A 16,600-nucleotide genomic window follows, 5' to 3' on the forward strand; every position below is an offset into this window, starting at 1 on the left:
AGAACAGAGGGGGAAGCAATCCAAGTGTGGAGTAGTAGTATAAGTGCTAGCAGACCGGTGAGCAACCATGGACAAAAATGCTGGGCTTTATGTGCCGGCTAGTGGCAGGTGGGGGAGGGGCACAGGGACTTTCCATCCCCAGGGAGCCGTGCTGGGGGAGATGCTGCAATTGGTTCCCTGCTCTCTTTTCTCTCCTACCTTGGAAAAAAATCAGAGAATGAAGCTACCAGGAAGCAGTGTTCAGGAAAAAGTGGCAAAACAATGTAATCAAGGGATGTAGCCTTTCTCTCTGGATAACCCCATGTTATAAAGGCAGACCCCTACCTTCATGGGTTCAGAATGATCTTGCATAGTGGCAGAGGGTGCCCTAGTGGTCATGCAAATTGGTGATGATGGTCTAAGACTACCCAGGGCTCATCTTTTTAAAAATGATGAGTGATTGAAAATAATAACAGGTTGGGTGTGGAGGGGGTGGATGTCTTTTCCATTCTTTGCTCTTCTAGCTCCTGGGGGAATAAGCAAGAGGGATGCTGAGCTCGTGATTAGGTTTATAACCCAGACACTACTGGTCCTGATGAATTAAAAGAACATTAAGGCTGTAGCCAAGGACACCACATTTTTCATTTAACCAAATTGATTGCAGCATTGACTTCCTAATAGTCTGGGGAGGCAGGCTGGCTTCCCCTGACCTTAGGTTCCCAGGCAAGCTTAGGAGAAGTTGGGGCACCAGATTGACACAGGCTTTCATTGAATGTGGGCAGCTGGGCCATTTGCCACAAAATTGAAGTGAGTTAGTCCAGTTAGCTCAGTAGCTGCAGCCCCTGCCTGGGTGCAGTCCTGTAGATACACACCATCAGTATCCAGAGTAGGAAAGAGCAAGGCGAGAGAGCTTGTCCCCATGTCCAAGGAACAAGTCCTTGAACATGCTGGGCTCACAGAGGGGCTGCACATTCTCTTGTGCGTGGGAACTGCAATATGACGACTTTCATATCTCCCTAGATTGAAACTTAACTCTCAGGGCTGGGGATATAGCTCAGTTGGTAGAGTGCTTACTTTGCAAGCACAAGGCCCTGGGTTCAATCCCCAGTACTGAAAAAAAAAAAAAAAAATCTTGACTCTCCACTTGTGGAGCACACTAGTAATTGTAGCGTCTTGGAAAGCTGAGGCAGGAGGATCACAAAGTTCCAGGTCAGCCTCTGCAATTCAGCTAGGCCCTGTCTCAAAATGGGCTGGAGATGCAGCTCAGTGGTAAAACAAAAAGGGCTGGGGATGCAGCTCAGTGGTAAAATAAATCAATAGATTAATAATAAAATAAAAACAAAAACTGACTCCGGAAGAGTGAAAGTGGGTATTGGAGTTGGGGTACTCTGAGTTACGCACCTCCCTCCTTACTGCCCTGGGGATCCTGGGTAGGTTAGGGAGGGCTCCAACCTGTGCTTGGAATCCTCTTTCTCCCCAGGTTCTTCTTCAGTGCCACCACTTGCTATGTGTGACCCTTGGTCCTGTACTGTTCCTAGACTATTTCCCCATCCATAAACTAACCATAATACCCACTTTAAAAGGAATGTCTCACACATTTAGCAAACTAACATATAGGGGAAATCCTGTCATTTAGGAGTTTCCTCTCTATCTCCTCCCTCCCCCCTTCCTGGACACCACCCTATTGTCACAGGCACCAGGTATCTTCTCCCCGGTATCCTCCTTTTTCTCACTAATCCCTTAGGTTCCAAGGCCCCCACCATCCCGGTGACCACTGTAGATAGACTTACTGGGGCTGGGAGGGAGGAAAGGGATTCAAGTGCCCCAAATGGCTACGGGGGTTCTTGATCCTAGTAACTTAGCCTTGAGCTGCAGAGCGTTCTGCAGATTGGGGGGAAAAGGCTGGCTCGACAGCGACATCCCATCTCGAGTGGGGAGGCTGGGGCACCTTCCCTAGTGCTGCTTTCGCTGCCCTGGGAGCAGCCACCGTGACCTTGAGCAGGAGGCGTGGGCGCTGAGCGCCCAGGGGGCTGCGCAGACCCGGCGGGTCCCCGCAGGCAGGTCCTCCCTCCGCCTCCTGCGGGCCTCCTCCCTCGTGTCCCCGCCCTCCCGCGCCGCCCGCCCGGTCTCCTCCCCTCACTGCAGCGCTCGCGCGCTCGCCCATCGATCAGGCCCCCTCCCTCCGCCGCCTCGCGCCGACTGCTAAGCTCAGCAAGTCTTGCGGCAAAGGCACTTCGGAGCCGAGTTGGGGCCGGGCGGAGCGGGGACTCCGCGCCCCGGGGGAACGGACGCCGCTGCTAAACTGTCGCCGGCGACGCATCCTTACAACCCGACGCGCCCTCGCATCGGGGACCCCGGATCTCTCCTGCCTCCTCGGGGTCGCTCTCCAGTAAGTCCATATCCCCGCCCGTGGGGGCGTCGACCTCCCCCTCCGAAGTTTCTCCGTCCCTGCTACTGATTAGAGGGGCCGGGGTGGCGCTCGGGAAGTTTGCGGCCAAGGGGTCCCGGCGCCCGCGCCTCCTCCGGGGGAGTTTGGACCGTCCAGGGGAAGGTTCGTCTCGGGGAGCCGGGCGAGGGGCGAGGAGCCGGCTCCCCCACGGGCTTGGGGCCGGGCGAGAGGAGCTGCGGAGGAGAGGGGGCAACGACCCCTGCGCCTCTACCCCTCGTTCCTGCCTTCCGGGCGCCCCCCATTCGCATCTTGCGCTCCCCTGCCCGCCTGAACGGTCTCTGACGAAGCGGGGACCCCGGCACCGCCGTCGCGGGAGAAGAGGGAAGGGTCCGCGGGCTCTGGGAACCGGAGACCCTGAATCAGGGAGAGGTCGCAAAGCCCGATGCAGGGACTGGCTGGAAGTGAGGGTCAAGAGGCGCAGGGACAGGGAGGAGCGGGAGGGTGTAGGAGCCCCTTGCCTCCCTTCAAATCTCATGACTCAGCAAGACCTAGGACGTCCCGTTCCTGTTTCAGCCCTTGTCCGCAGGTGCAGACAGCCTCACTCTCCTTTCTGGACTCTTCCATCTACCTTTCCCACTTGCCCCTTCCCCCATGGCACAGGGTTATGTTAATGAAGGAGGAGCTGTATCCTTTCCCCCTCCTCTAATCCCGGGGCGCCCTCCCTTCATTTCCACATTCCACAGGTGCCTCCCAGGCGCCCCTGGCCCACGCCGCCCACCTGGGCAGGGGGTTTCTTTTTGGGGTAGAGAAGCGGGAGCCCTCCCCCAACGCCCTCTCAGTGGAAGAAGTCAGTGCAAGGACAGAGAAGGCACTGGTCCAGAGGGACCACTGCAGTGTGGAGAGGGCAGAGGCTGGCTCAGCAGGGAGGCCAGATTGAAATGGGGTGGGTGCTGAGATGCAGGAAATCCTTAGCATTGGGGGTGGGGGCAGGAAAGTGGTCTGGGATCTAACCCAGAAAGCCTGGGGGTAGATGATCTAACCCCCACCCCTCCTGCCTCTGCCCAGAGGGGTCCTCTCCATGTGTAATAGATTGTCCTCAATACAGTCCCTCCAGCTCTTGGCAACCTGGGCATTTCATCACAGGGGTGGTGACAATGAAGAACAGGATGGCCCTTAATCCTTCCAGCCACCTCCCCCTGCTTAGTCCAAGTTCAGCTTTTGGGCTGCTGGAAACATCTCTGTGATGGGCAGAGGTATTGAAAAAAAATAGCCATGCCCTGTGCCCCTAGGGCTGAGTGGTAGGGGCAGGTGGAGGGGGCAGGGAGGCTCTGATGCAGTGGGACGTGCCTGGTGTCCTGGCCAGCAAGCAGTGGCCTGGCAGGCGCTGCAAGCTGCAGCTTGTGTCAGGGCCTCGGGGGTGAGTCAGCGTCAGGGGTCCATGCCAGGTACACTGAGCCCTGCCCTGGGAGTCCAGCCCCAGACTTTCTCTTCCTCATGCCCCTGGGGAATAGCCAGTGAGGCTGAACCCCACTCCTGGACTTCCTCCCTCATATGGCCTGCCTCTGCTCTGCTCAGCTCCCAGACATCCCTAGAACTTCCTCATCCTCTAGGACTTGCCTCAGGGGTCTGGCTTTTACTGGGGATTTCTTGGGCTTCATCCTCACCATCTCTCCTCTGGGAAGGTGGTAGAAGGGGAGGCAGAGATAGGTGTTCCAGTTACAGCCTCACACAGACTGGTCCTGTGTCCCTGGAGAAGCAGAGACCAGACCACTCTGGTGAGTCAGCTTTGCTCAGCCCATGAGCTCTTTCCAGGCAACTTGGGGTCTTTTTTTTTTTTTTTTTTTAAAGAAGGGTGGGCTATGCAAGCACATTTCTTTTTCTTTTAGTTCTGGGGCCTGATGTCTCCAGACAAAGTGTGGGGGACAGAGAAAGATGGTGTATGTAGACTTTGCCCGTTTCCCCACAGAGGAGACTGACTGGCTTCACCTGTGATTGGGGTTGGTCACATCCCTGGGCAAAGCATGGACCTTTCTGTAACCCAGCATAGCCAGAGAGGCCCTTTCCAGAGCTGGGTCTGGGTTGCTGGACCTATGCTGCAGATGGAGCTCATTCTAGCCCTTTCCTGCTCAGGCATCTTCCAGGCAGATGCAGCGAGGCCACCCCGAACATTGTGGAGAGGGGCAGGTGGGCCTTGGAGATGGCTGGAGCAGCCTCTTCCCTGCCAGCCACCCCAGTCCTCCCCAGCCCCAGGCATGCCTGACCTTGAATGGCCTCTGCTTGTTCTTTGTCCTTTTGCCACTGGATCTCCTCTTTCTCTGCTGAGTGCTGGAAGCAGGGGTATGGGGAGGACAGTGGGGGCTGGGGGTGGGGGGCTAGTGCGCGGGCGGCATGGCGCCTTGTGGAGGATGGCAGGCCTGGCTGAGTAGAAATGCTGCTTTGCTTGGCTTTGGGATTTGCTGTGTGGACTTTCCTGATCTAGGCGGGTTCTACTAAAGCTAGATTTGCTTGTCTTAAGCTAAACATCTTAGATAGCCCAGTTTGGTCAGTATATTCTTTAGGAACTAGAAGGACCAGCCAGAGGGAGCAACAGAGAGGGCTTTTACCCAGATGGTGGTTAAAACAGGGAGCAGCAAAGTATAGAGCCCGGAGCCAGATGGGCCTGGGTTCAGATCCCTGGGCCATGAATTACAACAGTGTGGCCTTATTCCTTCCTTCATGCAACAAGTATCTTGATTAGCGAGTACTATGTGCCAATGTTCTAGTCACTGGATGCAGCAAGGAACACAATAGACAAAAAATTCCTGCCAGTCTGGATTTCGTATCCCTCCGGGCCGAGGCAAGTTCCTTTGCTACTCTGCTCTTCAGGTTGGCGTATGCACTCAGCTACTGCTGTGTCCAGAGCTCTGCTAGGCAACAGAACAGAACAGACCTGGTGACACTGACGATCTTGTGAATACCAAACAATTAGACAAATAATTACACCGAGAATTCATCACAGCACTGATAAGCATCATGACAGTGTCCAGGATACTCTGAGGGCATTTCATGGGGTGGCCTGACCAGGTGTAGAGAGTTTTCTCTATACAAAGAAGTAATCCTACCTACCTTACAGGGTGATATTGTATAAATAACTATAATATCATCTTTAAAACAGTCCCTGGCTCACTGGACAGATGCAATCTAAATTCCTTGCATGAATCATCCCTACATAGGCAACAAGTTGATTATTCATCCTCCACTGGGTCAGAAGCCAGGCCAGGAAGCTGGGATGCTGTCCTGGGTTGGAAAACCTGGGATAAATGACAGTTTCATTGGAGCAATGTCAGTTAGACTTTTTATTGTTTTGATACTGGGGATTGAACTCAGGGCACTTTGTCTCAGAGTTACATCCTCAGCCTTTTTGTTTTCTTTTAAGGCAGGGTCTCGCTAAGTTGCTTGTGGTTTCACCAAGTTGCCGAGGCTGGTCTTGAACTTGTGATCCTCTTGTCTCAGCCTCCCAAGTTGCTGGGATTTCAGGTGGGCGCCACCATGCCCAACTTTATATATTTTTTCTAAGAGGCAGTAAAGTGGCTGTCACCAGATTGCCTGGGTTCCTCTTGGTTCTGCCACTTGCTCTGACTTTGAGCAAGTTAATCAACTTTTGAATCTCAGTATTCCCATCTGTAGAATGGGAACTAACATTCCTGTCTACTTAGGTTGCTGTGGGTGAAGATTCAATGAATTAGTTCCTGTAAAGTGCATTGCTCGGGGTGAGAGCACTGTAAGCTTTTTCTGTCATGCTGCTCCTCACAGCCCTTTCCTTGGCCACAGACAGGCCTCAGTCCCAGGTTCTCCAGCTGAAGGGAACCATCTTTCACCTCTGTTTATCTTAAAAACCCAAGGAAAGATGCTGCTGTAACTGCCTTGGTCATCTCAATATTTCAGCCTTGCGATTTTCAGGGGTTTCTTTATGGCTAGTGAGCCGTTTCTGGACAAAGTTTAATTTCTGGGAAGGATCTCTCCTGGCAATCCTTCATCTTCATCCCTGGAACAGAGAGATTGTAGAAGGAGCCAGAGTGAGGGGTAAATTTGGATCCAATCCCAGAGGGACCTGAGCAGTGAGTGTGAGTCCGGCCTACAGGGAGCACCCAACTGGGGGCCCTGCCTCTAAAGACTGGCTCTGAGATTAAACCCCAAGGAGGACTCTGAAATGCATGGCAAGGAAGGGCTGCTGTGGACCCTCTCCTTGGATGACTTCCAGACAAGGACAGAGTCCTCCAGTGCCCCTTCCAGACCTTGCTACGTAGGAAGGTAGGAGGAGTTGTGGGTCCATTAAAATGACCACTGCACTGCAGAGCATTTGATGCTCCAATCTGCCCCCAAATCTGAGGGTCAGGGACAAGGAAGAGAGAGAGAGAGGAGTTGCCCTGCTGTCGTCAAGTGAAGAGAGGCCCTTCTTTGGTCACTTCATCTGGGGCTCCAGGCAACCCTTGACCTCAGGCATGGGGAATGGCAAGGTGGGCAGAACTCAGGCCCTTGTCATGGCGCCTGCCTACGAGTTCCAAGACAGCAATTCAGAAAAAACTTTCAGTACCACCAGCAAATCTCAGAGCAGTCATCGCAGTCCCTACTTTACAACCGAGAGGCAAGGACCCAGAGACACAGTGTGACTTGATCCAAATCTCCAGGCCATGGGCCCTTGCAGGACGGAGATGATTGGTCAGAACTTTCTCTCCCTCCCTATCCTCACCAGTTCTGCTTACAGCATGGAGCCAGATAATGTGGTTGGGGGTTCTCGGGGACCCTTGGGGATGAAGTTACTCATACTTTGAGTATAAACTGGAGACTAGATGTTTACAGTCAGGCAGCAGAGTTTCTTAAAAATTAGGTAGTGAGCCTTGGAGAAATTGAATCAGCTGCCCTTCCCTGTAGGGTTTCCTTGGGATTCTCCATAAAGGCTCTGGCATCTTCTTCAGGAGCCCCTGCTCTGAAAGGGGTAGAGGGGACCATGGAAGGCTGCTAGAGTGACTGATGGGACGTCCGGCCAAATCTGAACCTGCCCCAGCCACCTTAAGTGTAATGGGTGCCATCGGCACCTGAGCCCTGAAAGTTCCCAATTTGGTGATCAAATGGTTCCTGTGGAGCCTGGCACAGTGTGTGTGCACGTGTGTATGCACAGGGGTATGCACATGTGTGTGTGTGTGTGTGTGTGTGTGTGTGCATGCGTGTGTGCATGCTGGGTCTCAGGATTAGCCGCAAGGCCCGGGAAATGGGAGGTAGTTGGCACCTGCTTCTCTCTCAGAGTCCAGGCTCGAGAAGTCAGATCCCCATGGGACTCGCAGCCTCAAAGCCAACCCTCGAATGCAGGCCAACTGGAGTCCATGCACAGTCTGGGCCATGGTGCCCTGTTCTTTCCCGACTCCCCACCATCCTCCTCCTCTTTCCCCTCCACTTTCCATTCACCTCGACTAAGCACCCACGGCTGCAAAGGGAGCTTAAATTAATCATGGCTCCTCTGCCAACCAGAAGCTCCCCAAGGGCATGGCCCCTTCTCCTGTCCTGGGTCCCTGAGGACCCAGAGGGAGCATTGGTGAAGGTTGGTGTGGGGCGGCGGCTGCATCACTGCAGAATCTGGGACCCTCCCTGAGGACTCATGTAGGCTCCCTGGAGGCATTTGTGAGGACCAGGTGCCTCTGAGTGGGACAGGAAGTCCTCAGGCCGTGAACCCTGGCAGGGCTTTGCATGATGGGGTTGATGTGCTAGCTCTGGAATTTAGCAATTAGGGAATATCGCAATTAGAGGCATAATTTACCCGTTACTAGTTCATGCATCTTAGTATCCAGTGTGAGTGGCTGGGACTGTCAGCGAGCACGAGAGAGCTGGGGGTAAATGAATGAAGGTATGGGGGGGGGTTGCAGGCTGAGCGTGGGTGGGGCTGGGAGGAGCTTAACGTTAACCCTTCCCGGCCCAAGATGAGGAATGACCTGGTGAGGCCAGCAGCCCATTGCATTTGTAAGATGTGATGGAGACAAAATCGCCCAGGCTCACCCTGGGTCTTTTAAAAAAAATATTTTTATTTTTAGTTGACATCTTGGATATTTATCGTTTAGTGTGTGTATTGGGAACCTTCCCATCCTCTCTAGGACCCTGGGCCATCCGTGTGCTTCTTCAGCTCAGGTTGCTTGGCAGGTGCTGAGTGGGTAGTGTTGGAGGCCATGAGGGGAGGCCGGCAGAGAAGCAGCAACGAGAAGGGCCTAACCCACTGCTTTCGTGTGCGAGAGGGGACACCTTCCCTTCTCCTTTGTTCTTTTCTCTCCCCCTCCTCACTCCTACTCCTGGCTTCAATTTCTTCTGAAGCCAGATGAGACCAGATGTGTTAGTGCAGGATCAAGCCAAGAAGGGACCCATTGGGGTGAGCGGTGCTTGCTTGGAATCATGCCTGTTTGTCCCCCTACAGAGCAGATGTGGCTTCCCCAAGGTTGGCCAGTGCTCTGGGCTCCAAGGATCCTCTAGACGACCCCTGCTCCCTAAGGGATGGAGGGCTTGAGAGAAGGGTCTTTTCCTCACCACGATTCTGGTCTGAACTAATGGTCCACATGTGTTGGGCTGGTGCCTCCTGTTTTGAAAATCATGCCTTTATGGAAAGGAAGTCCTTTCTGATGTGAGACCTCACCTTCTCCTGCTGCTCCTCAGCTTCCTGGATGGGGTCCTGGAGAGCGGGGAGGTCTCTGAGTGCCTCTGTCCCTGTGTGTATCCTGAAAGAGAAAATTTAACAAACACATAGTCCCTGTCTCCCTCCTTCCTGGGGCTGTCTGGTTCCTCATTTTCATTGTCAACCCTGGATCACTCATTGTGCCAACTCAGATGAACCAAAATCACAAGCCTCACGATAGGTCTGGGACTGGAAGCCAGGAGGAAGGGAGACTGACAGGAGAATGGGATCACCCGCTCCACAGCTGAGACTATTGGTTAAGTGCTTGGGTCCTGCAGGGAAGGAGACCTGGGACTGAAATCCAGCCTCCCCATGGGGAGGCAAGAAAAGTTAGAGGTTAAACCCCAGGAAAGTCAAGGGCGGCCTGTGGCTAGGATCCACGTTAGCAGGAAGCACGGAGTTAATTGGTGAGGGGGGGAGGCCTCTCTCTCCCAGTGTGAGTCTCCCAGGAGGAGGAAAAAGCATCACTTTAATAAGGCTGCCCTGGTTCCAAATCAATCCTGGCGTTGCAGGAGGCAAAGGGGAGACGCAGCTGAGAAATCGGATTAGCTCTTTGATGCTGGGAATTGTACTCGCTGCTGTGGGAGGCAGGGGAGAAGCAAGGACCCAGCCCGCCATCAGCAGCCCAGCTCCAGGGGTCTGAGGCTGCGGGGAGGCTTGGCCCCCCCACTGCCATCCAGTCTCTGCTGGTGGAGGGGCAGCAGGGACCCCGGGCGCCGGCAGTAACAGGAGCCCAGGCTCCCACCACTGCAAGGCCGGGAGGTGTCCTTGGGCTTCCTCTGGAGCAGACAGTGAACCCCAAAGACCCCAGGAGGAGAGGCAGTGGAGAAGCGGGAGAGAAGGCATTTGACACCCCCAGCCCATGTCCCCAGTTGTGTGTTCTGAAAGGTACATCCAAAAGAACGCGTGTGTGGCGGAGAGTCAGGTGGCCTAGGTTCAAACCAGGACTCCCACCTCCTGGCCGTGTGTCCCCAGGCAAGTTCCTTAAACTTTCTGTGCCTCAGGGTCTTCTGAGAATGGAGCTAGTAGCACACAGGGCACATGGCCCCGTGAGGATTACATGGGATGTCCTACAACAGCGGTTCTCCAGATGTGATCCACAGGTTCCTGGGAGCCCCCAAGAATTTTTCAGAGGGAGCCCTAAGATCCAAGAAGTTTTCATAATAACCCTAAGTTATTGACATTTTCACACTTGATGTTGATGATACTTAAGCAACAGTGGGCACAACAGCTGGCACCTCTGTGTAAGTCCAAGATGTGGCACCAAGTGTACTGGTCAGTGGGTTCCTCCCCACCACGTGCCTGCAAAGCAAGTCAGTAAATAAGGAAGTGCCAGTTTCACCTAAGAATATCTTTGATCAAGCAGCAGATGGTATGGTTTTATTAAATCCTGACTCTGGAGTACACTTCTCTCTCTCTCTCTCTCTCTCTCTCTCTCTCTCTCTCTCTCTCTCTCTCTCTCTCTCTTGCGGTGCTCAGGATCCAACCTAGGGTCTCACATGCTAGGCAAGAGCTCTGCGGCTGAACTATATCTCCAGCCCCTGGAGCACACAATCTTGAAATAGTCACCGTGATGAAATGAGAAGTACACTTCTGCATGCTGAAATACCTTCTCTCATAAACTAAAAATTAAGCGCTGGGGATGTAGCTCAGTGGTGGAGCACTTGCCTAGCAAGCACAAGATCCTGGGTTCAGTCCTAGTACCTCAAAAAACAGAACAAAACGAAACAACTCATCACCAACACCTATGTATTTGGTTTGAGTTACAAGCTAAACTAGCCACATTTTCCATGGAACACCATTTTTACTTGAGAGAATGACTGGCAAATTACAATTATTCAGATTTGGACGTTGAACAGGCATCTTTGCAAAAATGAATGAATAGAGCCTGTCACTTCCAAAAAATCAACTGACAGTATTTGTTCCCAATGATAAAATTCAAGCTTTCAAGCAAAAATGAGAATTTTGGGAAATCTGCATCAAAACTATGAAAAAAAAAAGACTCTTTTGATTAGATTAACAGGAATATTAATGGATGTGATTTGTTAACCTTAGTGAAATTTTTCAGTATTTGAAAGCTCTGCCCAACCGAGCAAAACGATCAGTGCATGGTGTTATAAAATCAAGCTCACAGTTAAAAGATCCATTCCAAGCTTGAGGTTTCAGATTCCATACTGCAACTAAACCTTTAAGAAACTACCCTGTGTTGAGTTTTGGTGCCCCATCAAAGAAGAATATCCACAGTGATCTGAAAAGGCTTTAGTAAATCCTCCTCCCCTTTCACAACTATATTTCTGTGTGAGTTTGGATTTTCTTTCCTCCTTCAATCAAAGTAACTTATTGCAACCAAATGAACGCAGAAGCTGATATGAGAATTTAGCTGCCTTCTAGTAAACCAGCCATCGAAGAGACTTGCAGAGATGTAAAATGAGGCCTTCTTACTAGATAAAACTTCTACTGAATTTGTGTGTGTGTGTGTGTGTGTGTGTGTGTGTGTGCGTGTGTGTGTGGTACTGGGGACAGAACCTAGGGCCTTCTGCAGGATAACCACTGCACCTAGCTTATAATTATGATAAGCAAGTGCTCTACCACTGAGTTATATCCTCAGTCCTTTTTATTTAAATTTATTTTTTGTTATTTTTAATAGGTAATTAATTTTGAGAGTACTTGGAATGGAACCCAGGAGTGCTTTACCACTGTGCTACATCTCCAGCCCTTTTTATTATTTTTTTTTATCTTGAGAGAGGGTCTCACTAAGTTGCTGAGGTTGGGGCCAATCTTACTATCCTCCTGCCTCAGCCTCCCAAGTTGCTGGGAGTACAGGCGTGCACCACTGCACCTAGCTTATAATTCCTTTTTATTGAACTATATTCTGATAATCTAAAAGAGTTTATTTTTAAGCTAATAATTTAGAAATTTCTCAGTTTTAATTTCTAATTTGGTAACTATTGGTAGCTATAATGCACATAACCACAGGCTCTGGGAGGGTCCTCAATCAGTGGGTCTTGGGACCAGATTTGAAAACATCATCCTAGGTGAAGCCCATCTGGCAGCTGGGTACCCAGTAAATGCAGGACAAGGACTGCTTGCTCCCCAGAGCTCCTGGCTTCACAGGATTTGATACTCTAGGACAGAACCTGGGGCATATGTGTCTCAAATGTCCAGGGTCACCTGGCAGCCTTGCTGGGCATCCTGCATGAAACAAACTGGCCCCCAAAGATGCACATCCAGGGCTGGGGAGATAGCTCAGTTGGTACAGTGCTTGCCTTGCAAGCACAGGGCCCTGGGTTCGATCCCCAGCACCACAAAAAAAACCAAAAAAACAAACAAACAAAAAAACAAAGATGCAAAGATGCACATCCAGGGTCAAAGAAACCCCAGGGGGTACCTAGCCTACTGGCTTCACATGGGCCGCTGGGGCTGAGGCTCCTTCCAGGGCTGCTTTTCTTGGAGTTGGGAGAGAGGGTACCCAGGGACAGGCCCCCTCAACTGCCCCAGTTCTTTGTTTTAAAGACAAGACCCAGAAAGGGAAAGCGATTTCTCAAAAAGCACACAGTGAGCAGTCAGCCCAGCAGTGATCAAGGCGCAAACAAACACCTGAGATGGTCCCTTGTAACTGGAGGGTCTCTGCCCAGGTGCTGTGTGGTGGGAGCCCTCCAAACGGTCAAACGTGCATTCTGAAGCCGCCCCATTTTATCTTTAACAAGCCCGCGCTCTGCTGACGTAAGTTTGTAGATCATATTATCACCTGTTTTAAGTGCACAATTCAATGGTCTTTGATAAACTTACAGCATGAAAAACCATTATTAGAATCTAGTTTTACAGCATGTTTTACTTCCACTTATAGAGAGAAACAGTCCCAGAAAGGTAAAATAAATCTCCAAGGTCACCCTGGGAGCGGGTGACAGAATCAACACCCAGATTCAAGTTTATATGTCACCCAGTGCCACACTCCCCAGCTGCACACTGCAGAGAAGAGAGTCAGGTGGTCCATTGCTTGGGGGCTGTGGGCAAATGTTACCCCCACAGGCTGGTGTCACAGGACTCTCTCAAGAGCTGGTCATGTCAGTCTAGTTTGCCATGGTTCTGGCCAGGAGCTCTGTGGATGCGGAGGAAATCCAGATCTAAGCCACTCTCCAGGGTAAAATTGCGTGAATGGGGAACTTCCTTTGCCTCACTTACAGGAGACCTAAAGCTCCTTGCTGAGCAGGCCCTCTAGGGTCTGGGGAGTAAAAATTTTCAGGAAGTAAATAAAATTGGTCCTTAACACTAGAAACCCCTCATGATGAGGAAGTTCTTCCTTGTGTCTAGCTACATTCCTCCTACTGCAGTGACTGTTCATTTGCACTCCCTATACACTCTTTCAGTCTTCCTACCCAGTGAGTCTGAGGGTCAATGTACATAGTTTAGAGAACAACAGAGAGCCAGATGCAGATTATGGACTGTGTCTACCTGGACACCTGCCTATTGTAATTACAGTTTAGGACCCTGATCTGACTTGGAGATAATTGCTTTTCCCATGAGAAGACCAGGCAGTCTTCATGTCTCCTCTGTGGCTTCTGTGGCTCTGGCATTGAGAAAATGTGGTCAGTTCATCCTGGAAGGACAAGTGGAGGGCAGGGAGTCTCCGGAGGACAGCAAAAGAGCCACCTCCAGGCGAGGTCAGCGTCTGCTCAGGCACATCTGGCCTAACAGGGAGCTCACCTCTCTCAGCTCCTCAGAGGGCGCCAAGCTAACGTAATTGATTGTCCTGACACGTGGCTCCCTCCTCCGAATGCTGCTGAGGTGCCTCTCGGCACTGCTTCCAAGTGCCCATTTTAGACCAGGATTGGGAAAGACCACGCCAAGACGGGGTGCAGGGCTGGGAGGGAAGGGTCACTAGAACTCTCCTTGGGGGTGGGGAGACTCCGGACATTGCCCACAGAGGTCATCCGCCCAGTTCAGGAGTGGGGTCCCTGAGCCTTCACCCCCTAGCACCCCCAGGTGTGCTTTCCTTTCCTCTTGGCAACAAGGGGCAGCTCTGCAGGAAGGCCCTGGGCTGGCAGCGGTCAGGTAGGGGCAGTCAACTCTGAATCTGCAAGTGGTCCGAGGTAGGGTGGGGCAGCCTCACGAGGCAGGATTAAAAAAACTTTTAAATATCTTTTACCAGCTTTATTGAGGTATAATTGACAAATAAAAATTGCATATATTCAAGGTGCACAATATGATGGTTTGGCGTATGTACACCTGCGGAACATTTACCACGGTAGAATCAATCAACCATCCGTCACCACATAAGTACCGCGCTAGATCAGCGAGGGGCCGCCAGAAATCAAACGCGGGAGACTTCGCTTCTGGCAGAGGGCAGCGCCTGGAACCTGGCTAGCAAGGAGCCTGGGGGGCCAGACGCCTGCCGGTGTCTCTACCTAACGCAGCGCTGCCCTTCTCTCTGATTGGAGGAGTTCGGGGTTACTGACTATGCGATTGGCTAATTTTAGAATCAAGGCGGGCAAAAGGGAAGGGCTCCAATGGATCCAGTTAAGGCTGAATACTATATTCTGAACTTGGGCCACCGGACTTTCTGTTTCTCACAGTGTGGATGAGGACTTGCGGGGCAGGTGGGTGCCCCCAGGGCTGTCAGTTCTGGGGCCCAGGGTTCTGGCCGTTTCCTTCTCCAGACCGGATCCTCAAGCAGCTCCTGGTAGGGTCTCGTGTGCGCTCCACTTCCTGAGAGCATCTCCTTAGCTGCGGTTGATGGCACCTTGGGAAAGTTGGTGCCGAGTGGGAAGGATTCACAATGTCACACCAGCACGCGATGCAAACAGACCACACAGGCTCAGCTTTTGGCAGGGTGCCTGTGGGCAGTGGCCCTCCCTCTCACATTCCTTGGAAATCGAGAATGAAATTGAACCTGAGGCCTTATCTCCGAGTTGGAGGAGACTCCTGTAGTGCCACATGATCTCCTTCCCCAGTCCGCATGCCACCCCGGCCTGGCTCAGCACTGCTCTGGGTCTGTCTTGGTGTTCGGCAGTGGCGTGACCTGCTGTAGACTCTGGGCCCCTGGTTTCCCCACCATCGCTTCCTCCCCAGCCCTCTCAGAAGGTGCCATCTGCCTCTAGTAGCGGGTGGCTCCCTGGGAAGCCTGCTTGGGCCGCCGGTGTTGACCAAGCATTTTCTGGAGGACACTTGAGTCAGGGGGAAGGAGAATGAGGCAGTGCATCTGGGACCAAAGCCTGGGACTCCGGTCAGGAGATCTGCCCTAGTGACCAAGGTGACTCTGGAGAAGAGGAGGGGGAAAGAAAGGGTCCTTTCACCAACACTAGACACTCACCTGATCCACACTTCACCCTTTAGTGACAAGATTTTTTTTGTGTGTGTGTGCCTGAAATTCTATAGAGAAGGGAAACTTCTCGGTGTCGAAGGCAGGACAGCAGTGGGAACCCCTGCCCTGCACTTAAGGACACCTCTGGGTCATCACATGCCTCAGGGTCACCCTCCATCCATCCTCCCTCCAAGCTACCAGCAATCATGGAGCAGCACTGCGTGAGAGCACAGCATTGAGGAAGACGGGCGACGGTCCCTCTCCTCATGGCCCTTATTTTCCAAGGGAAGCCAGACATTAAGCAACAGCATCACAAAATTGTTCATTTATTTACAACTGTGATAACTGGCTTGAAGTAAGAAATGCCTAATGTTTCCAGGGTTTATAGTGGAGAACGTGTTTGTGGCCACCTTAGCTCGTGGGCTACAGAGGGAACACCAGCATTCCTGGGCCTTTGTGTGTGTGTGTGTGTGTGCGCGCGTTGCTGGGGACTGAACCCAGGGCCTTGTGCTTGTGAGGCAAGCTCTCTACCAACTGAGCTATATCCCCAGTCCCTTGAGTTCCCCAGGTGACCTTGAGCTTGTCACTACTCTTTGTGTATCTGTTCTTTCTTCTGTAAAATGAAATCCGACTTGAAAATCCCTGATATCCTTTCCCAGAGTCCCAGAAAAGCATCAATTTTCCAAGGGACAAAACAGTTCTTCCCTGGGAGACAAAGAAAGAAACTCAGGAACAGGGTCCTAAGCCACTCACCCCAGAAATCAGGGGCAAGGGAGGAGAACAAGCGCAGAGTCAGAAGATCAGGGTTCTTTGACAGCACAAATGGAGGAGTAGTGGGCATGGCGAATGCATCAGGGAGATTTGTACTGAGGGTGAACTAGGGCAGTGGTTGAGAACTACAGCAAGCAGCATTTAGGTTAGATCTTAGGCAGTACTTTCTTGCTGATAATACTAAGACATCCAGCAGGCCACCAAAGGGGCATGAAGGAGCATGTCATAGATATTCCAGGAAAAGCAGGAAAAGAGCTTTTCAGAGGGAGACGGTTGCATGGAGGCAGGGGCCATGAATGACCTTACAAGGTCTCTCCTCGGACAAGTCCATGAATCTTTCCTCACGCTGCCACTGATGTCAGCGCTGTCCGGATGTCTGGGAGAGGAAGATGTCAGGTCTTCTTGGAAATGAATTTTTGAGCATAAACTATCCCTGATTCACGTCTCTTGATGGCACATGTGGCTAACT

General features: G+C 51.9%; 1 protein-coding gene across 1 annotated transcript in view; it reads left to right on the forward strand.

The window, feature by feature from the left end:
* Positions 1-2,159: 2,159 nt before the first annotated feature.
* Syt2 (synaptotagmin 2) overlaps positions 2,160-16,600 on the forward strand; it is a 111,390-nt gene continuing 96,949 nt past the window's right edge. The window contains exon 1 of the mRNA XM_047520118.1: positions 2,160-2,368. The gene's annotated coding sequence lies outside the window, so the exon portion shown is untranslated. The remainder of the gene's footprint in view (positions 2,369-16,600) is intronic.

The sequence above is a fragment of the Sciurus carolinensis genome, chromosome 12, assembly GCF_902686445.1.
Source record: "Sciurus carolinensis chromosome 12, mSciCar1.2, whole genome shotgun sequence".
Classification (NCBI taxonomy): domain Eukaryota; kingdom Metazoa; phylum Chordata; class Mammalia; order Rodentia; family Sciuridae; genus Sciurus; species Sciurus carolinensis.